At 39.9% G+C, this 21327-nt stretch overlaps 1 long non-coding RNA gene across 2 annotated transcripts; it reads left to right on the top strand.

The window, feature by feature from the left end:
* Positions 1-2301: 2301 nt before the first annotated feature.
* On the top strand, positions 2302-20248 carry LOC139046571 (uncharacterized). 2 transcript variants are annotated; one of them, XR_011506721.1, is made up of 6 exons: positions 2302-2592; positions 6819-6999; positions 7744-7882; positions 9541-9662; positions 15614-15727; positions 19932-20248. It is a non-coding gene; the product is annotated as an uncharacterized lncRNA (long non-coding RNA). The 2 variants fall into 2 exon arrangements; XR_011506722.1 differs by lacking the exon at positions 7744-7882.
* Positions 20249-21327: the final 1079 nt, after the last annotated feature.

Genomic DNA, 21327 nt, shown 5'->3' with positions numbered 1-21327 from the left:
CAGGAATAACCAATCTGAGCCTTCTCCATGATTCTTGAATAAGGCTGTTTCAGAGGAAAGCCGTTCCTCCTGGGGCAGTTCTAAAGCATGACCAGAATCTTCCACACTCCCCTCATTGAGAGATGTGGTCTGTTCTCCTCTTGAATCTGGGTGTCTCGTGTCAGGGTTGACCAAAAGAATATAGGAGAGGTGACACTATGTGATTTCCAAGACTAGGTCACAAAAGGCCATATGACTTCCATCTTTTTCGCTAGAATGCACATTCAAAAGCCCAGAGCCACCATGTCAAAAGTCCAATTATCCAACTACCCAGTGGGCCACCGTGCTGAGTAGGCTCAAGTCACATGGAAAGTCCACGTGTGAGAGCTCTGGTCGACAGAACCATCTGAGCCAAGCCTTTAAGCCATCTCAGCCCAGGTGCCAGATATATGAGTGAAGAAGCCTCCAGATAATTGTAGCCTCTAGTAGTTTGACTCATGCCCAGTTATTCAAATCTGCCCTTTGTGAGGCCTCAGACATGGTGAAGCAGAAACAAGCTATCGCTGCTGTGTCCTGTCTGAATTCCTGTCCTGCAAAATAAGTGAGCATAACAAAATGTTGTTTGATGCCTCCCTTGTCTTTCTGCTTTTGGGGAACACTGAAAAGACAGAGCCATTAAGACTATGTCATTTCATTAAGTATCAAACCACTTCATTTTCATGATTTAGTGGCAAATAGTAAATTATATTCATCATTAGAAGAATGAACATCTTTCACTAATTTTTTGCGTGAAGGAAGAGAACGTACAGGGGATAGATTATAGTGAGGTACTAACAAGGCTAAGTATCCCTAAAGAGGTTTGGATTGCTTCAGGGCTCCATTCTAAGGTGTGGCCATAGATGCCTTCCTAACACTTAGAAAAGCTAACTCATAAATCCCTATTAGCAATAGGGAAGACAGTTGATGGAGTGTGGATACACATGTGCAAATCCATCACTGTTCCTGGAAAAAGTATTCAAAACACATGGAGCAAGGTCATGAACAACAGAACACTGCTCACCAAAAAGAACCACTCTTCGTCTCTCCTTCCCATTTCGCTCTGTAGTTGACGAGATCAAAGAGCTGCAAAGTGAACCATCTTCAGGAATTTACCTGGAAACCAGTAAGTCAGCCATTATGTTCCCTAGAAATGCTGGAGACAGTAACAGCAGATGGCCATAGATTTCTCCTTTCTAATTCTAAGCATTAACTCTGTGCCTCAGTATCATTTCCTCCGGAAAACTGAACTCTTAGAAATTCAGCTAAAGTTCCTGACATTGTAAATTTAGCGTAGTGGGAGAAGTCTGTGCTTTTGACAGTCCTATCCAATAAATATTTATTACTTTCTGTGAATTTTGAGTACCTTTTGTGCTGGCCATATGCAAGGTATCCTATTTCATTAATGAAACATGCTTGCCCTGATGAATCACAGATAATATGCAATTAACTATTTTTCTCCTAATGAACCAACCTCCTACAAACTAATTGGTGAGCAAAGATTTAAATAGTACTGGATGGGAGTGGGAGAGTACAACATGAAATATTTTAAGAAAGTTGTTAAACAGCAAGTTGATTTACGAAATATATTTTCTTCTCTTTAAGCTCCACGTTATTCAATACTTCCCTACCTAGTTCTCTCTCTACTTTGATTTTCAGTTCAAAGTTTGATATTGACCTGTAGGGCTAACTACAAACTTTCAATTTGCCTTGTTCTTAAATTCATGCGATCTTAAAAATGTCTGCTGTTATTAAGGCATATATTTGTAATTACGTGCTTGAAATTTTATTTTGCTAAAACAGTACTTTTATAACCATTTCCCTCTAATCACTTGAATGAACGTTGATCTCTAAAGCTATTTCAGCTCCAGTTGAGTGCACCTGGCAATGAACATGAAATGTGGATTCATTCATATGGTCAGAATTATTTTATTAGGCTACTCGCCCTGGTTTTAGAAATACCGTACTCCGTGTATTTAAATTATTCCCTTTTCTCTCAAAAGGGTAAAACCTTAATTGAAATAACTTCCTTTTTTTCAATTGGCTACAAAAGAGAAAGAAATGAATTAAGCACTAGGATTGAATTAATGCTGAACGTAGCAGCTCGTAACCACTTCTCAAATTTAGTAGTGTTAGGAAAAGAGACGAGAATATACAAAGAGAAGAATCAGCTGAAGATACATAATAGGACAACTGGACCATGAGTTAATTGCCTAAGGATCACCTAGGAACCTTGATTAAAAACATTAACATCTTGATGTAACAAATCTACAGGACTTCTTCAGCCCTCTCCCCTCAAGCTGCCACAGGCTTTTGGGGGTCTTCTGGTTGCCTTGGTCACAAGGTTTTCTTTCTTTAATCAAATTCCCCCTCCCCCAACTCTTAGCCTCCTGCTTTAAGAAAAAGAGCCTTTGCTCAGCAGACCAGTTCCAACTTTTATTACTCTTTTCTTCTGCCTCCAGCAGCACAGAGCCCAGGGTTTGATGGCAGCCGATTCCCGTGTCACACAAGGATTTCCAGGAGAGCTACCTGAAATGGGGACAAGAAGACAAAGGCCACTGGCTGAGAAGTTTCCAGGTAATCTGCTTAGGAAACTGTGACTACATATCACAAATGTCTGGTTAGTATTTGTTTTCCATTCTCCAAAGTCTGAACATTGAGTTCTTAGTTCTCATGTCAAAAACAGGAGGAAGGGAGCCTAGCGTGATAGACACATCAGGGTCCAGCTCCTGTTGGCAATTTCTGTTCTGTTTCTACTGCCCTTTGCTGTGCATTATTTTTATCCTTTTTTTCTGTGCTCCTCCACTAAATTAAACATTTCTGAAGAGTTAGAACCGGGTCTTCTATTCCTCTTGTAACCACACTGGAGCTCGCTTTTCTGTGATTCTAAGGCTCCCGGAAAGCATTAGACTATTCATCCCTTCCCTTCCATTCTCTGACCCTATCTTGTCCCCACTGGACCCAAGCCTGAAATTCACTCTTAGGGCTTTGGTTTGTTAGCACAGTGATTGTCTACAGGGCAGAAGATGACACATACCCAAATCTCTCAGACAGTTCTTTTTTTCCTTCAAACCCCAGAGAATCCTTTCCTCTGGGAGATATATTAGAACGATTTGTGTGAATATAGTGATTTCTATAGTCTGAAACCAGACTGACCTAGAAGTTCTTATCCCCCTGCCCTTCCCCTCCCTTGACTACACACCCCCTAGTAGAAACACCCTAAGACTATGTTGAAAGTGACTGCTTTCAACTAAGACTGTGATTACCAAAAGAAAGTTAACAATTAAGTCATATATGTCTCACTGACAGTGGCTTTTACTTCTTCTTATTAAACCTCAGCTTTCGGAATAGAATAGTCACCTTCCAAAATGCAGAGCTGATTAATACCTTACAACGATTCTCCTTCATCCTTAGAATGAAGCTCTAATTTCATACCTTCTAGGCTCATCTACTGCTCTGTCTCTACATGTTGCCTATCATGTAAATTTACTCCAGTTTAAGGGACTATGCACTTCTACCCCTTGGTGCTTCAAGCGTGGTACCCTTCTGAGTGAGCTGAGCTTCATGATTAACATCTTCTCACTCTTCATGATTCCCTCAAGAGTACCTTTCTCTAGGAACTCTTCTGAACCCTCCAAAACTGGGTTAAATGCTCATGGGAGGTAAGCACCTCTTACAAATCTCCCGTATGCAGCACTTCTTATCACACTGTATGTGGAATGAGGAGTCTGGCTCCATTTTGGGATGTTTTACTGTGAATAGCTTTTAAGCCTCACTCTTTCCTCTTTCCTTTGTGCCCCATATGTGGATAAGCTGATAAGAAAGCCTGGGTGCTCCCCCTTAGGCATCTGCAGGAAATTTGAACCATGCAAGCCCCTGTCCCTGTGCGAGAACTCTCGCTCCAGCCTCACCCTCCAACCGCAATAAAGTCCTAGAGCCTGTCTCCTTTCCATTGTTCTCTCAAGCCATTTCAGATCTGCTTGAGAGGTCTGCTCTGCTCAATTATGTTAGCAGCAAACCTTTTCGTACCTTTTTGGTGCATGTGTGGCATCATGTATCTCAACATCCAAACCAAACTTTGGGTGGAGGGTCCGTCTGCCATTGTAGGTGGCCACGACAGTATTGTAATCACTGTTTTTCTTGCCCATATTCTCCCCTAAATTATGAGTTCTTTGAGCATAAGGACTGTATGTAGTTTATTTAGGTATCCTCAGTGTCTGGTACAATGTCTGGCACAACAGTTGATGTTCACTAAATGTTTGCCTGTTGAATAAAGTACATGTCTTTAACCAAATGCCTGTTTCCATTAAATAAAATGTAAATAAATTAGACTTTTATAGTTTTAAGGGAACCTGGGTATCATCAAATACAACCCAGACTAATGAGGTATATATATTGCATCATTACTTATTATGGCAAAACAAATATACAGAACGGTTTTTGTTCTTGTTGCTTGTAGTAAGAAGTCACAAAGAGAACTCACTAAGATACAAAGCTATCTCTTGTGGACTAGGCTGAGAGGTAATGAGATCATGACCCTGGGAGGTATTTAAATAGGCATCACTTGGAGATGTCCTTTCCAGTCTCCACAGCTGGAATATGGTATGTTAGGATTGCCATTGATTTGGATAGTTTCGAGAACCTGGAAGTAATCATGGACACAGAGCCAGGTAGCAAATTATACATACATTTATTACACATTTCACAATTATTTCAAAAATGCTTTCAGATGGACGCTTATATTTCAAAGCAACTGGTATCAAAGTTAAATCTCAACCAGTAGCTGACTTTAATAGCTGCCTATAATATACTTGGATCATCATCTGCATCAATTACAAGGATAATAAGTAAAAACTCTGGTGAACTGGCTACACAGCATGGTGAAATGAGGCAATCACCTCCCACCCGTCACTGATTTGCACAGACATTCCCCCAACCTTGCTACCAAGCCTTCTACAGTTCTCTGGGCATAGCTCTGTCGGAAGAATGTATTATACTGTGATGTAACTTCGTATGTTCTTTTCCATCTTCCTCCACTCTCATGTACCACGAAAGACAAGACCGCCTCTTGCTCACTGCTGTATCCCCAGCTCCTAGCATATACAACGCTGGCCACCAGGGCTGCATTATGACTTCTCTGGGCTCTGGGCACTATAGCCTTTATGGGCCCCTTCGTTCATAAAAAAATATTGAAATGATATTTTATGACTGTGTTGGTATAAAGATAACTAGATTAATATTATAGATTAATATTATATATTAAAACATTTTCTTGGACCTAAAAATTCATTTTTTTCTTGTGATCGTAAAAGCAATAAGAATGTTTTTCTGGGTCCTATGAGTAATGTTTACCTTAGTACATAACAGATAAGTTCACCCTGCTGGTCATACCAGAGGCACTGGCTCACCACTTGATAAATGGATGAAAGATGGGAGAGGGAAAGAGAATGCAACCAGCCAGCTAGGAGTAAAATGCATAAGAGTTCGTACACATATGATCAGTCTAATCCTCCCCCAAAGCCCCCCACCAAACCCATACCCATTGTCACTTGAGGTCATTAGACCCAAAGAAGTCAGACCCCTGCTGCATTTCGAGGGGCTCTGCTCTTTGGAGTATCATCAAAATTTTCTCCCAAGTCCACTTTTTGTGCCTGGGATCAGGAGGGGCCTCGGTACCCCAGCCTTGATCGGGACCCACAGGGACCCCTGTTTCTGTTCCACCACTTTGAGGTGCTCTCCAACCCTTTCACCCTCTTAATCTACCTCCCCCAAGCAGGAGGTTGACCAAATCCCCTAGGAGTTCCAGGACTTGTGTCTATGCAGTGGTCCTGAGATTCTGTAGTTGGGACAGGGTTCCAAGAGGGTGACCTGGTGAGCAAGCAGATCATTCTCATTGTCCAGTATGGTAATCGGGCTGCCAGAATAGTACTGTTGATACACTGATTTGGATAGATTCTTATTCACATCAGGTAAAGGAAAAGTTCAGGCTTTGGGCTAACCTTCAGGCTTGAGCAGTATGTACGGGCCCACTGCATGTGCTGACCATAGTACTATGTAGTCCCGGCTCTATAGTACCCAAGGATGGTGGGTGGTGTTGGCTTCCTTGACCTGGTGCGCCCCTCCTTGCCCATGCTGGCACCAAGGATGGTCACCCCACTCCCTTCACAGCTCTGCACCATGTGGCAGGCAGTCCTCCAGGGTGGCCACACCTATCTCTTCCTGGGCCACTCATTGCTCCCCAGTACCAATGAGCCCTTCCCATCGATGTGGTGATGGCATGCTTTCTGTGTTGGTCTTAAGCCATGCTGGATGAAGAACACACTTTTCTTGCAGGCGTCACTTTTCTCACTCTGTCCATGGCTCCTTGTGTATCCTTCCTGCTGGTGGCCATGTGTAGAAGACAGGGTGATGGTCAACACTAAAAGATGTCACGATCTAGGAATGCAGTGATTATGGCCTAAAGAATTCAAGAGATGATATGGTTGGAAGATCTGTTTGCTTTATGTTTATGCTGCAAAGTTCCACACAATATATTCTCCATGACCAAAACATGATTATTGTTAATTATTGTTCACATTTTCTGTGTACTCTGAATAAGAATTGCATTTGTGGCCATCATAAATGAAGCCCAATAACAACTTTTGAGAGAATCTTTGGAAACCAGAGTTTGTGGGCAATGGGATGGGAATCAGAATGTATGAGATGGATCATGAGCAACGAGATAACCAACATCAAATAAATGGAATAAATGGGACTGGGGATTTTCAGAGACAAAAAGCTCAACATTATTTTAATACAAACAGGATCTGAAGAGCCACGGCATTGCAAGTAACAGCACTGTTGCTACCGTATTCTTGTGGTGGGAAGTACTACATTTAACAATTAAGAACATGAAGAGATGACGCCTGGGTCTGAACAGGAAAAGGCAGTATCTGAACACTACAAAGAATCTTCTCATGTCCTGATTGGATAATAAACAAATATGTAAGTACCTCCTCTCTACTTATTATTCTAAATCTTCGTCAATAAGGCTATACATGAACTCAGTGTTGCAATACATTTTTTTAAAATAGTCTTTATATAGACACGGCCCTTGCAAAAAACAAATATTTGCATGGGGCTCTGCACACCCTAAGGGTGGTCCTGATTGAGGAAAAACAGTTGGAAGGATACTCTCTGCTTTCCATATACTATATTCCTGCAAGGATGCCTATTGTATGATTTGTACTTTGATTTCACACAAATTGTAAGGAAGATGACTAAGGTGCAGAAGGGACCATGTAATTAACACATCAAAGCTGATGTCCCCCGACACACAAACACACACTGCTAACTGACAGTTTGCTTCAAGCCTTCAGGCCTTCACAGTTTATCATTTTCATGGGAATTACCAGAAATACCCCCAAATAATAGCTGTTCTTTGAAGAACTGTAATGAAACTCAAGCCCTATTGAAAAGACCTGAAAACTGTGTTCTCACAGTAAAGAGAAAATACTTTCTTTACCAGGTGTCACGAGAAGAAATTTAGTCATCACCACAGTTGCTACATTTTCAAACAATCTTTTGAGGGATGGCTCTCTTCATTATCTTACTATTAGCTGAAACAAGTAGACACATAAATGGGAAATAGAGAATTTCTGGATGAAGATGCAATTGTGTTCTTCTTCATAAAGGCTTGATAAAATATCACCATTTCTGACATTTCCCATCCCATTATCTCATTCACAGTGAAAAGAGCATTATGTCAGCCAAGACAAAATCAGAAATACAGCTGTTTAAAAATGAGGTCCTGTCCTGATGAGCAGAGTCAGAGCAAATAAAGGAAACATATGTTGATGTTTGTGAAATTCCACTCGATGACTTTATGGTAAGACAAACAATGTGATAAGGATTAATAAGGGAGAAGTGAGCTCCTGTTAATTAGAAAATTACGGAAGCACTCTGCAAATGTCTTCAGAACAGTGAAGACCTGCTATAATGTCTTACAAATATTTAGTTAGATGGCAGAGTGTATGCTACCTCATATTTCTGATCCTAAAGCCCAGTTAATTATTCCAAATAAAATTTATATATTTCTGTAACCCTTGAGATTTCACTAGATTAAACTACCCTTAAAGAATTGAGAAATTGCGTTAATTCATGTTCCCCATCATTTGTGAATAAGTAAGATTCATAAGACAAAACATGAGCAAATAATAATACTTGAACTACAAATAGCATATCAAGCTAAATACAATTTAAACAAGAGAAGAGTCGTGAAGGAATTAGCAGTTAGGATTGTTTTTAATACTGGGTTTAAATAGAGAATCAAGGACTTGTGTGGAAAAGGATGGTTTTTAAAAGGTTTCTGCAAAAAGGAAGATGAGGTGAAATAAGAACCAAGATATAAAAGGGTGATATCAGGACTTGGTATGAAGTAGGCTGTATTTTTACGAGAAAATGAGAGTGTGGAACACAGTGGGTAATTTATAATAGACCTCCAAACCTAATTTATAAAAGAAACATGTAAGAGTAGAAAATAATTTAGAGATTATGCAGTCAAAATACCTGTGGTAAGCAGAACAATGCCCCTTCCCCACCAAAAAATATCCACATCCTAATTTCCTAAACTTGTAAATATGGTAATTTACATGGCAAAAGGGACTTTGCAGATGTGATTAAAAAACTCTCGAGATGGGAAGATTATCCTAGATTACCCAGGTGGGCCAATGTAATCACAGGGTCCTTATGAGAGGGTGGTAAGAATGTCAGAGCAGGAGAGAGATCTGAAGATGCGATGCTGCTGGCTTTGAAGGTGGGTGAAGGGCCCATGTGCCGAGGAATGCAGACAGCCTCTAGAAGCTAGAAAGACGAGAAAACAGATCTTCCTTAGAGCCTCCAGAAGGAACACAGTCCTGCCGATATCTTGATATTAGCCCAGTAAGACGTCAGATTTCTGATGCCCAGAACTGTAAGGTAATAGATTTGTGCTGGTTTAAGCCACGAGATTTGTGGTAGTCTGTTATAGCAGCAGTAGGAAACTAATACACTGTCAGTCTTATAGACAGTCTAGAGAGTAAAATAACTTACCAAAGGTAACAGAGCTGGTAAATGACAGACTAGAGACTACATCCTAGGGATTTGAGGGGCCAATTCATTATAGGCCTCTTTCTTTCAGATTTTGTTCTAATGGAGAAATAGATACATAGTTTGTTTAGACAACAAAACATAAAGTTATATTAGAGAGCAGAGTCTGGCCCAGTTGGGCTTCCTAGACTTTCTCCACTAAATTGGTCACAGAGAGAGCAGCTGAATAACTGTAGGTACATCCCCTCTGTCCATCCTCTTCCCAGGACGGAGCTCCCCAAGGGAGGCTCAGAGGAGAGGAGAATGCCAGCAGTCTGCAAGCAGGAGCTCCCAAGAGAGTGAACAGGGTACAGGCCATACCTGGACACCTTGAACGTAGTAAACCCGCCCAAATGGGAAACATGGGTCATCATAGCTTTTTCCACACTGCTTCACTGAGAGCGACTTCCTCTTTTATAGGCACAAGAGCTTGCGGAGGAGACCAATGGTGCCCTTTGTACCTGGTTCCACTCCAGTCTGGTCTTTCAATCTGTTACCTGCCTCTTTCACAACTCAGCCGGACACAAGAGAACCTGTGTGAGGTAAAAGAATCTCATGATGAAGATGCATTGTTTTCTTTTTATGTTTTTTTAGAAGGGACATTTGTAGTAACAAAAGTATAAACCGAAGTTTTAAAGTTGTTTGCGGAGGACTACAGATTACATGAAGTAAATATAAACACAAGAAAGGCTCCTACTGAAATATGAATGTATTTTTTACTCTACAGAAAGGTCCTGTCTCCCACTCAACTATTAGCAGGTTCTTTCCCAAGGCAGTAACCTTATATCACTAGCACTTAGCACAGGGTCTGGCTAAGGGAAGTCTCGCTAATATTTGTTGAGGGGGATAACAATAAAAAGAGCCTATTAGCATTTTAAACTATATTAGTACTTAATTCCCACTAAAACATGACAAGGTAAATATTAATATGATCAGTCCTATTTGATAAATTAAATTTGATAAATTTGATAAATTAAAGAACAAGAACAGAGAGATTTGGGAACACACTGAAGACAACACAGCTGGGATTTGAACCCAAGCTCTAAAGCCTTAGCTGTTGGCTGCTGGGCTCTGGGATGCATTTCAGGCAGCCAGGATGTCACGTTCCTGAACAGCCAAAGAACTGAGGAACTATTCATGGCTAGGAAGCCAATCACAAAGGGAGCCGAGAAGCTCTCTATTCACGCTGCCTCGTTTCTTTTCAAAGAAAAACTGTTACAACAATACGGTGTTACATGTGGAAAATAAATTCCTCTACTATCATGTGGTTTAAAATCACGGAAGATTCTTAAACGTGTAGTTTAAAACACACAGTTTAAAATGACAGGCATTTGTTGTTATTTCTTTTTTTCTCATACTTTAGGCCTATGAGGTCTGAAAGGATTCCCCCACAGAGACAAATTCTAGGTATAAGCAAACCTCTGAGTCATGTGCAATTCTGTTGAATTGCCAGATCGGGTGTCTGATGGATGAGCAGTGTGCCAAACTTGAATCCGGTATAGGAACAGGTTTCTTTCCTCTGTAGCTCTTACTTAGAAGACTGTTTTCCTAATTTTTCACTATTTTTTTTTCTTATTACAGAAAACGTTGCCCTTCTTCTGGGCTACAAGAAGGTTATTTTAGCATGAAGTTCATAGATTTACCCCAGTGAGGGATTGCTGTGACCCATCATGTCAGGCTGATGCCATCTGCTTGTGTGGATGGTGTCATCAAGAACAGGCTGGTGAAAGTCATTACGTCATTTTCTATGACGGTGCCTGTGAGGACGTTATTTTTTCCCCATCAAATTTTCCCCATTTTGAGAACCCTGGACACAATTCTTTCTGGTTCAAGGGTTAAGAACATGTCTGCTTTTCTTAAACTATTAGTTTGCTTATCCCTTATGTTTGCTTTTCAAAGGGAAGCCAAACCTGAAGTCAGAAAAATAAGGCTGAGAAGTTGGAACTTTGCTTAATTAGCGAGCGGGCAGGAAAAGAAGTTTGGGGGACTCTTCCTTTTTATCTCCGAAATGAACCCAGCTCTGTCAAATAGAATGCTGTACCTCAGAAAAGAGATATGCCATCACATAATATGAAACCCAAAAAAATAACGTAGCCACATTGCACAAAATAAGACAGCTAACAGAAGTACAACTCCTTCACAGATTTATTTTGTAAATTTTCTTCAAAAACCAAAAGAGGACAGTGGATCTTTGGAGTTGGAATGCTCTAGTCTATCTTAGCCCACACTGTGTGAAGCCAGCACTCCACAGCAACAAACTCACACCAAGATAGCCAGAGTGAATGAAAATCTAAATTATTCAAGTTTTCCCTGAAAGATCCATACTAATGTATAAAATTTTAATAGAGGGGTGTTCTGGCGTAGCAGGAAGATTCATATTTTAGAGAAATTTACACATGTGGATGAAGAGAAATGTACAGGGATATTCATAGCAGCATTGCTTTCAAGAAGAAAAGAGACCCTGAAAATAACCCAAATGCCCCTGATCATGAAACTGGATGAATCTATTGTGGTTTATCCAACAAATGGAATACTATGCAGCAATGAAAATGAAAAATTTACAGCTACATGCATCAACATGGATGCATTTCAGAATCATAAAGATGAATGAAAAAATGAAGTCACCAAAGAAAACATACTACAGTATACATTTGTATAAAGGCCAAAAATAAACAAGAAAATTAAAGTTTGAGTATAAATATATCTGTCATAAAATGATAACCAAAATAGTGCTTATTCCTGAACAATATAAAGAGAGGTGTAGAGATGAAGAGGCATGTAGAAAATTTCAGCTGCATTAGTAATATATTATTTCTTAAACTGGGTACTCATGTTATCATTCTCTGTATCTTCCACATATGTGTGTATATAGTATATGAGAAATATTTCATAATTTAAAGAATTGGTGGAACCAACCAACTTGTTTTAGCAGAAACTAATTATTTGTTCACCACCATGAGCACAGAGCTGGCTTTCAACTTCCTCCCTCCCTTGCAGTTAGGTGTTGCCCGGTGATGAGTTTTTGGACCAGGGACTGTGGGCAGAGCAGTATATGCTATGTCCGGGCCTGGCCCAGAAAGCCTCTATGTACCCACCACTCTGTTTTCTTCCTGCACCTGCTAATCAGATGCAGCGAGTCCAGTGCAGGACTCTGTGGCCCAGGTGGCTGCCAGAGGCACCGCATGGCAGCAGAATCCCTCCCCCATCCCGCAGCTGTGTTGTGAGTCACTGAGATTTTGGGGTTGCCACAGCAGCCAGCTTACCTGCCCAATACACTTGCTATGAAATGATGACCATTCAGCCTGAAATTAAAAAGTGTAATAAACTCAGAACACACACCGAAGTCTATTCCAGAGAAAGTAAATCAACCTCTTTTTGGTGATGAAGAACACCAAGATTCAAATCCATCTAGGAAGCTGGGGCCAGAAGTTTCTTCCCTTGGCAAATAAACAAATAAGATCTGAAATAAAGTCAATCCCACTTTACAAAACAAATAAGAGCATTCACAGATCTTAATTCAAGGTAGTTTCTGACTTCCCGTTCCAGTCCATTGGTGAGGGAAGGAGCCATCATCTAAATGTTTCTAATCGAGAGGCCAAACATTCAACAAGGATAAAATGACGGGGTTACGACGAAAATTCCTTGGAAGATCCCAAGGAAAAGATAAGAAATTACCTCTTGCATCCACACAACTGTAGCTGCAGAAAGTAAAATTTGGAGGAGAATAATAGCAATAGCTACATTTTATGAGTGCTTACTGTATGCCTGTTATTATTATCATTGGCTTACAAACACATTTAATCTTCACAAATGTGATGAGTTGTTATCACCATTTGGCAGATGAAGAAACTGAGGCACAGAGAGTGAAGTGCAGGTTCAAGGCCCTCTCGACATCTATCTTGGAATGTATTAAGGAACAAAAATGTGACTTCTGAAATATGGGATAGTTATTTCTCTTTAATTATATTTGTTACATACAAGCCCTAGTCCTCCTTGAATTTTCTCTTTAAAATTCAGTCGGCCCAGCAATAAATGACAAACAGCACTCACCGAACATAGCAGCAATGACTGGAGCCATCTCCACTCTCCAGAAGCCCAATAACGGGAGGCAGAGAGAGAAGATTCAGCAGAGGGGGGGCTTCGAGCAGTTTCTCCTCCTTCACCACCCCTCTTGCTACTGCTCTTGAAAATCATCAACCTCATTTGGAGCATGTTTTAGAATCCCTCATTTTCAAACGGGAAAAACTATTAATGAACCTGTCCTGAGTTCCGATTGGATGCATAACGTTCTATTAGACATAAAACTAGGCTGGCGTTACTGGTGAAAAAGGGTCCCCACATCCAAGTTCCTGCAATGCAGAATGAAACATAAACATGTCAACTACTCCATTGGATCAAAGAAAAAAAAAAATCAATATCCTGTTTTCCTGAACCACAGAACTGCTAATTGCCTTTAAGTGGGCAATGTATTTCAGTGGAGTAAGAAGGGCTGATTGCCTGCCTTCTCTCTTCAGAAGCCCGTCCTAATGCAATGGTAGGGAGGAGCCTCTCCTTTTATTAAGACTGCTTTAAGACGAATATAAAATGTATGTCCTGGAGGTAAAATAAGCAAAGAAGTGAGGAAAGGAAAGGAGGAGCAACAGAGACATAAAATATAATTAAAAAATGGGAAAAGACCTAGCAACTCTGGAAATAACAGGAGTTGAAAATCATCAGAAATGTGTCCATGGATGCCTGCCACCTTGGCCTTCCGCAGTAATGAAGCTAACATTAGACAAGGCTCGTTCCTTTCCAGGTACCACTATAAACATTTTACATGTATTATCTCATTTAAACAATCCAATTAGATGAGTACTATTAATGTCTCTATGTTTTAGATGAGGAAATAGAAACACGGAGAGTTTAAGGAGCTGGTGCAAGGTCACACAGCTTTTACGAGACACAATCGATATTTAAAAATGCATGCGATTTCAAACCCTGAGCCACATCTAAGCAGCCATCCTTTGGTCTGCTTTGGTCCCTTTGCTTAAGTCTCCACATCTTCTAATGACCTTAATGAATGCTGACAGCGGGGAGTCCAGGTGAACCTTTACAGGTAATTCTGTATATGCAGACTCTGAGCATGCTCTCTGGGGAAAATCCTCCTGAATAGCTATGAAGAGAATTATAGCAACAGTGGAGTGAGCTGGAGAGGCTGCCGGAAATCCTACCAGATGGCATAATATTGTTCAAACAGCGTTGACTGATCTCTTGTGTATCATATGCAGAGACAACCTGCCAGTGAGAGAGAAATCGAAGGTGAGAGATCTGAGAGACGAGAGAAGGAACAGGGCTGGGAAAGGAAAAAGGTAGTTGTAATGATTTGACAGTAGCCTCTAGGTTATGAGCCATATTGCAAACAGGTACATTCTTATATGAACTGTATGCGATTCTTACAGAACAACAACATTACAGGACACTGACGACATCAGCCACTCCAATTGCTGGAGTTAAGAAAAGTCAAGTTACAGTAGATTAGACAGGATTTTTAAGTTTTCCAGCTGGTTACCGTCAGGGCCGAGAAGAGAAATCTGGTTTCCTAACTTAAGAGTTTATTGTTCTTTCCATAACCCTGTGCTACAATGTCTAATAAACCACGTCAAGTTTTGATTATCAGCATCTAAATTTAATGTGAGCAATAGGCAGCAGAGGCTTCTATAGTTTCTAGCTTGCCTTTCCTTCACCCGTGTGAAGCTGCTAATTACCTGCTGTCAATGAAAACAAGCCTTGTAGGCAGCTGAAGAAATGGATTGGAAATACGGGTTTGAAGTCACATAAAAAACACAGGTGTCGCTCTGTTCAATTAAAGCCTCACAAGAAACTTAGTGGGATGAAAGGGTGGGAGGTGGGGACGGGAAAAGGGAAAAGTGACGTCATCGTCAGCTAGAATTGTCGGAGAAAGGATAAAAAGCAAGAAAATCGCTTCCTAAGCACTTCCCGAAAGGGAATTTGGAAAGCTGAGGATTTACAGGACTAAACTGTGTCCACAAAACAATTTGCATTTCAGAAAAATAATTTGTGAAAAGATTTTCCATCTTCCGTAAGAAATGTAAATAGGAAGTCGCAGTGGTTAAAATTAAAAGATTAGATGTTGATTAAAGCAGGCAACCAGTTATAAAGTTGAGAGATTTTTTGATTCTGCTTTTTTGGAGGGGAGCAAGGTGATCAATTTTATTCAATTTTTAAAGGTTAATTTTCATACACTGTAGAACAGTGTACTATAGTTGACACTTTGTGCGACTGCAGTCAGGACTAAACATCTTTCTGGTTTGTTTTTACTAAAGATAATATACTTTTCAGAAGTCTTATCGGCAATGTTCCAAAATTAAAATATATTCTGGATTATTAACTCTTCACTTGAACACTGTCTAATTCTCTTATTCCACTTAGGGAGTCCGTTTACTACAGGAAAACAGTAACCTTTATTTTGATTACTTATTTTGCATCTTCCAAGGGAAGAAATTCTCAGGCTCTGAAGAATGTATTGAAGAGCGGTGGAGAGAAGCCTTACCTGGAGATTCAGGAAGCTCTTTGTCCCCCTTCCCATCTCCATCATCTTTAAATCCAGGTACATTTGTAGTAGGAATTTGTTCAGCGAAACCCTGCAGCAATATTTCTCTTCATTTCCATGACAACAACTCCCTATCAACTTCTAAAGGAACTTGCCTGTATTGTAAACAAACCTCTCTTGGCAATTGGCTTGTTTTCTTTCTCTATCTCATCTTCCATCTGTTCAAAGGCTTTGCTTCAAAAAGAAATAGGTTGCAGGTGTGTACTTTTTCTTTCTTTACCCCTCCCCCTTTGTTTCTGAAAGAGGTTGATCTTGGAGATTAAAATTCTCTCGACTAGTGACTTTAACAAGCTCGCTGAGTACCTGTGTGTACCTGTGAACCAATGTTTGGAGCATATCAACATAGAGCATGCTTGGTTCCATTTTAATACAAGTTCCCTCGGAAGTAGGAAACTGACTAATACATTTGGTGAAGGAAATTCTAATCTGCAGGAAAAAAAAAACAAAACTATTTAGTGCCAGCCAAAAGTGAATGAGAAATGTTTTTTATTCAGGATCTTTCAGTGAAGACTAAAGTGTCTATTACAGAAATAGTTCAATGACAGAAACAGAACCTTCTCAGTAATCAAGGTGAGAAAAAAAAATTTTATTTCCTTTTAAAAAAAATGAAAATGTCTCTTATATGTTTAACTTGAGGTTTCATGACCTCAAAACGGCATAAAATTTTAATCCTCAGGGCTTGGAATGTAGGTCAGTTACGTGTCCAATATAATAAATTTGACATTTTTATAAGTTCATTTACCGACACTCTTAAGTCCTTTTTCATTCAGTATTCCATCAATTGGATCAAGTGACTACTAGAGTAAACACAATTATCTGGTATTATGCCAAATATATATTTAAAAAAAAAAGTCCAGCAAAGAAAAAAAAAATATACATTTTCTTCACCAAAACACCAAATTTGAAGAGAGAGAACTGGAAACAGAATATCTTGGCTAGAGTTTGAGAGAGGTTTGGAGCCTATGAATCACAGTTTCAGGTCTCCACTGAAAATGTTTTATTTGCTTGTTTTGTTTTGTTTTCCTTAGTATTTGTGAGGAGGGACTATGTTACTGATAATATCAGAAGATCCTTGATGTCTCCAGAAAATCCCATATTTGGGAAATTCAAAGAGCCTTCTCAGAGATAAAAGTATTCGCAGGTCTTTATCTCATTTTGTTGTATGGTCTGACTTACACATATATTTATTCACTCCAAAAATATTGTTGAGTGCTAACTATATCCTAGGCACTGTGCTAGCTGCTGGGAATGCAGGGCCAACAAGGACATAATCTCTGTCCTCATGCAGCTTCCTGGGCAGTGGAGGGTACAGGCTTTAATCAAATAATCACACAAATGTAAAATTATGATATGAAAACGTTTAATAGAGGAATTGGACATGCAGCATTTGGAAATGATTTTCAAGGAAGACCTCACAGAGGAAGTGGGGCTCGAGCTAAAGTTTGAAGAAGACGTGGGAGTTAAGTGGACGAACAGTCATTACGATGTATTTCTTGTCCATTCCTGCTTGCTGGGATTTTAGCCCCACAAGAGCAGACTACACTGTCTTGTTTGCCACATTATCCTTAGGGCCTAAAACTGTGCCTGGCCCCAAATTCAGCTCAATCAATGTTTATTACATGAATGAACTAAACTGAGTTGAACTAAACAAAGAGGAAAAGGAAGAGCAATTCAGACAAGCATCATAGAATCTGAAAAAGGCCATAAAACTCAGAAAACTATCAGTTTGGGAGCCTGGAGTGTTAGGAGTTTTAAATCCCTCAGTGATGAGGCGGTGGGACCCATTGACTTCCTTCTTACTTTCTTCATTTATTTTTTTAATGAGCAGGCAAGATTCCAAGGCTTATCTTGACTGTAATGCTTTCAAAGAAATGACTTATATGTAAACCCACCCTCCCCTTTCACTTTAGACCTAGTATATTGCCTACGAAAACTGTAACCAATTATTATTCTCATATCAGAATGAAAGCTGTTCTGATATATCAACAGGGCCGTGCAGGGGCTAACGTATAGAGATAAAATCTCTCCTCTTCCTCCTCTTCCTCTACCTCCTCCTCCTCTCCTTCTTCTTCTTGTCTGTATTCATTCTCTCTGTCTCCCTCCCTCCTTGCCTCTCTACCTCTGTCTCCCTCTCTCCCGCTTTCCTTCTCTCCCTCAATGACTATATAGAGCGTGCTTTACTCCAAACAATCTTTGGTCCACATGCATAAAATATAAAAAGAGACATGAGAGCAGAAAAATATATTGGCCTTGAGTTAAGCCAATGAGCATTCACTGAGTATTCCCTGCATGACCAGGACTCTCCTGGACCCCAGCTTTGGGGAAGGACTCCCTCCATCTTGAGCAGGCATCCACTTAATTGGAGAAACTAAAAAACTATTCTCAAAAGAAGTTTCCTACAACAAGATTTCAACTCATGCGAATGAATTCTGCATGGCATTGGATATGAATGCATAGCCCATGGGTTAAATTGAGGAGCCTTCCTGAAGAACACTGAGATTTTTTAGCTTGATTTTGAAAGAGAAGAAGGATTTAGGTCATCAGAGAGAATTTGATTTTTTGCATAATGTAAATATTTTTAAAACCTAGGGCCATTTCGGGCAAAACTAATCACCTCCAAAGCAGAATCCTGATATGATCACCAGAGCTTAGGGGAAAACACAGCAAACAATACAGTAAAAAGAATGATTTCCCTTACTCCTTCTCAAGGTCAAACAGGAGTCCTTTCCCTGGTACATCAAAGAAACGTGAACACTTTCCAAAGGACAGGCAATGGGTTCAAGAATAAAAGACCACATTATGAACCAGAGGGTGGCCCAGTTCTTCAAAACTGAAAGTGTCTCCACCTAAAGGACAAATTATTAATTTTGATATTAACCTTTATGTTGTCTTTCCTCTTCTATCTGAAAGAATTCAGTATAGTGATGAATCATTAACTATGTCTTTTAGCACACGTACCATAAGATTTTAAAACATATTCCATAAGACTAAAAATAATGTTCCATTTTTTAGGCATTTCCTACCTGAAGGCACAAACATAAATTCACACTGGCTGTAGGTTTGCGCTGGAGTGTTTTTACCTCTTTTTGGATCAACACCTGCTAGTCTGGTCTTGTGTCTCTCTCCCTCTTTCAGATAGTATTTCATTGCTTAGAGGCCTTTGAAAGGCAACAGATAACAAACACTCTTTGGTCCCTTGCATTTCAATAGAATAACCTGAAACTTCTTATCGTGAAGGCCCAGGCAGCCCGTGATACTGGGGAGGGACTAGGGGTTCCCAGGTCCTAGTTGCATGTATAATTGGATTTCTTTTAAACAAAGAATTGGTTAAATTGAACCCAAATTTATGCCCAAAATAACTTTTCATAGCAGCAACAATGACCTGCCTAGAGTCTCCCATTTTCCTCATTTCAAAACTTAGCACTGTTGACGTTACATCTTACACCTGCATATGCATGACACATACAGAAGAGGACCGGCTAGACATCAGGGCATCAAGAGCCGTGTCTCAGTGTGAGACTCCAGTGAAGTTATATAAATGCACATTTACAGAGCTCCTGACCGAGAGGCTTTTAAACGGCCCCTGAACAAATTGACTAGTTCACTTGTCCACTCAGTCCATTGAGCAACACTCTCCTGTGGCCAGAAAGGACATGAAATGAGCTCACTGTGCACACCCAGATTCTGTTAGACATTTGCAAAGCCATTTTAGAAGAAACCAATAGTCCAGCTAACAGAGCTTTGATTTTCAAATGTTAACAAACAAATGTGTGTGTTTGTGTGTATTTAAAGGATGTCTCTCTAAGAACATAATATTTACCTAGCATGTCATGATTTGCAAGAAACTAGTGCTTAGAAAACCATCTGCATTGGGAACTGTGATTTGCAATGCACACAGCAATCATTCATAATACATAGCCCAGGAACTTACACGTTCCAGGCACTCATTCTTTGTGGAATGCATGAATGAGTGAATGAACATTGTTGCCCATCCTATTCAGGCTGAGGAAGTCGACAGCACAGTTCTGAGATTGGCTAGTATGAACGAACTGACAAATGCTAACCTGCAGATCTCTCCTTGCTGAGTACACATGTAAGCTGTCACGGTCAATTATATTTCTGGCACGGCTGGCCAGTGCTTCTCTGACTGGCTGGGGGCAAGTCAATTAAGATCTCTTTAATTCTATTTCTAATTTTGTAGCTTGGAAATGAAAATACAAACTGACCATCTTCCTCAGAACCAGCATGAAACTAAAAGAGATCCAGACAGAACAATACAAGCCAATAAAATGGGATCATCTCAGTAAATCCACAGAGACAGAAAGGGCATTGGTGGTTGCCAAGGCCTTGAGGAGGGAGTAGGGAGGGAGAATTGGGGAGTGGCTGCTTAATGCGTATGGAGCTTCTGTGGGGTGATGAAAATGTTTGGGAGCTAGACAGAAGTGGTGGTTGCACAACTTTATGAAGGTACTAAATGCCACTGAGTTGTGCACTTTAAAATGGTTAATTTTATATTATGTGGATTTCAACTCAATAAAAATGCTTGTACCACAATATTTACAGTTCTGAAGCATGTTTTTGCTAAGTCTGTGAAAAGAGTGGCATGGTGAATGTTGTCTATCCATGTACATGTTTCAAAAGGACAACCATTGCTCCTAGTAGTTTTGCAATAAACACGTAGTGAGTTTACGAAGAACTAGAGCGGACGTCAATGATGAATGTGGTGATATCCTGATAAAGTTACACTAATCGGAGTCTGGATCTGAAATCAGGGCAAATTTTGTGACTTGGTAATGCAGAACATTTCCTGGCAGGCAAGAAATTATTTACCTCCTTGATCATTTTAAAAGGAAATTCACTAATAAATGTGGTATAAGAAACATTAATAAGCAATATTAGTTTTGGATTATGGTCTATTTACACATTTTCTGAAAGCAAGATTTCTTTAAAATAAACTCTGTTGTCACAAGTACATTTGAATTTCACAAATCTCACCCTTCAATAAATCAATGAGTGTTTACTGAGCCCCACTCCACATAGAGTGTGCCCAGCACTATTCCCAGACACTAAAGGGTAAAAAAAAAAAAAAAATGACAAAATAGATTTTCATCTCTGTTATTTTATTATTTACAAAGTTGAGTTTATCAAATAGATAGTATCAAATGGTAATACTGTGAATTAAGCAAACAAATGCAACATAACCATGCACTTATATAACTTTTGGCAAAATACTTTGGCATGTATTACCCTTACAGCCAAGCTGGGAGGCAGGCAGAGTAGGATTATATTTTGCTGTATTGTAGGATTAGAAAGCTGCAAGGACACACAGTAAGTAGTACAGCCAGGACTTGAATCCACATCCCAGACACCTAGGCTGGTACTCCTTTCATGATGAGGAAACTAGGGGTCAGATCTGAGTTCTAACTGTGGTTCTGCCATTAACTTGTCAGCTGACATGGAGGGTGTCCCTCAGCCCCTTGGATTTCAATTCCCTTCTCTCTTAAATGAGACGGTTGGAGCGCATTTTCTCAAATGTACTGTTTTTGGAATCTGCGTTCTCTGTAGCAAATGCAGGAATTGCATGTACATTAGCTAAC

Source organism: Equus asinus, chromosome 11 (assembly GCF_041296235.1).
Source record: "Equus asinus isolate D_3611 breed Donkey chromosome 11, EquAss-T2T_v2, whole genome shotgun sequence".
Classification (NCBI taxonomy): domain Eukaryota; kingdom Metazoa; phylum Chordata; class Mammalia; order Perissodactyla; family Equidae; genus Equus; species Equus asinus.
The sequence above is the reverse complement of the archived record's forward strand: the minus strand, read 5'-3'. Positions and strand labels throughout refer to the sequence as shown.